Raw genomic sequence first — 2,001 nt, forward strand, 5'->3', positions numbered from 1 at the left:
CAAGGGGGGGGGGGGGGGGGGGGGTACACAGACTTTATCCCTACCTCATGAAGGTAGAGAGGCTGATTCAGAAAGGCCCTCTGCTCAAGTAAAGCATAATAGAGTAGGTTTGGAAAGGAAATACAGTTAGACATAATAAACAAGAAAAGAACAATATTGACAACAAATAATATGCTAACTGAAGTAAAGCAAACAACAAGTGTTTATAAAATCAAAGAATAAGATAGTAGGGGAGTAATAATAATGATACTGGTAAGTAAACTATACATCATATAACATAATTCTCTTAGTTGGCTGGTCTTAATGACTTTACCTGGTGAATTTTAACAAATTTGTGATAAATGGTAATTTTTCCTCCTGATCAAAGAGGATAACTATGCAAACTCCTAAATTAATACCTTTAGATTAGAAAGGAAAGTCGAGTGTTTACTTGGTGAAGTACTGATGCAAGTTAAAGCAACAACAAGCATGAAGTGTCAATATGCCCATTTTCAAGGTAGCATGCGCCCCTAAAAGTAGTTGAATTTGGTGGCAACATTCAGGGACTGCTCAACTAGAGGTGTTAGAAAGCGAATTAGAAATCAAAGTTCAAATGACCAACCCTGGAAATCCGTCTGACCTAGAAGACTGAAACATTATAGCTAAAACTACACCACGTTTACGTGAAAGTCATATTATGTGTAAAGAAATGGATCTTGAGCATATTCAACCCAAAAGTTTGCCCACGTGGGGAGGATTGTCCAAGATCATACAAGGAGGTCAATTACCCCTTCCAAATCCAATGTGGGATTCTTACACTCCCCGACATGCCCAGACCTCGTTAATTTGAGTGTGGATAATATAGTATGGGGCCCAACTTCGGTGAATTAAGATATGGAATAATCCTGGCTCTGATACCATGTAAAAAAATGGATCTTGGGCCTAACTCAACCCAAAATCTAGAGGGAGGATTGTCTAAAACCATATAAGGAGACAATTACTCATTAAATGTCCAATGTGAGACTCTTACATTGTTGAGTCCCACATTCATGGAATGAGGAGAATTTGGGCTCTTTATGAGCAATCTTCCTTTCTTTGAGCTTAGCTATTAGGGTTGAGTTAGGCCCAAAGTCCATTTAACATTATGCTTTGGTAGGGGGGATTAGATCAGAACAACTATGAATTGGAAAGTTTGAGAAGAGGTTGGCAACATGGCAAATGCAATACCTCTCCTTCGGTGGTAGAGTAACACTTATCAATAGTGTTCTAGACAGTTTACCTACTTATTACATGGCCTTGCTCCAATGCCAAGTGAGGTTATAGAACAGATTGACAAGATAAGAAGGGACTTCCTCTGGAAAGGTAACAGGGAGAAACACAAATTATATCTCATCAAATGGGAGAAGGTCACACAACCAAAATACCAAGGAGGTCTTGGCATTAAGAACCTTGCAGCCCACAACAAAAGTATGATGATGAAGTGGCTTTGGAGATACAACTTGGAAGACGCAGGGCTCTGGAAAGAGGTCATCATAGCTAAGCATGGAAGGCTGAATCAATGGTGCTCAAATATTACTACACTTCCTTACGGAGTGGGACTGTGGAAGAGTATTAGGATGTTGTGGGATACATTTGATCAGAACGCTTACTTTGAATTGGGCAATGGTGTACTCCTAAAATTTTGGACAGACAAATGGCTTGGAAATACCACTCTTCAGGAGGATTTCCCAGATCTGTTTAGAATTGCTCAAGATCCCAATTCTATTATTTCTGCTAATAGAGAAGGGATCAATTGGGATCTAAGATTTAGAAGAAATATGCACGATTGGGAAGTGAATGATCTGGTAGACCTTTTTGCTAGACTACAACATTGTCACATTAATCTCCAGGCAACTGATAAGCTCAAATGGGGACACAGAAAGGAGTTTATACAGTCAAGGAAGGGTATCAACAGTTGTGCTCTAGAAACCCCGTGATAGCTAACTGGCCCTGGAAACTCATTTGGAGGACCAAGCTACCACC

General features: G+C 39.8%; 1 protein-coding gene across 2 annotated transcripts in view; it reads left to right on the plus strand.

Annotated features, from left to right (window-relative positions):
* Window positions 1-2,001, plus strand: part of LOC102604686 (uncharacterized) — an 8,251-nt gene that overhangs the window by 3,467 nt on the left and 2,783 nt on the right. The window lies entirely within an intron of this gene.

The sequence above is a fragment of the Solanum tuberosum genome, unplaced genomic scaffold (assembly GCF_000226075.1).
Source record: "Solanum tuberosum cultivar DM 1-3 516 R44 unplaced genomic scaffold, SolTub_3.0 scf00387, whole genome shotgun sequence".
Taxonomy (NCBI): domain Eukaryota; kingdom Viridiplantae; phylum Streptophyta; class Magnoliopsida; order Solanales; family Solanaceae; genus Solanum; species Solanum tuberosum.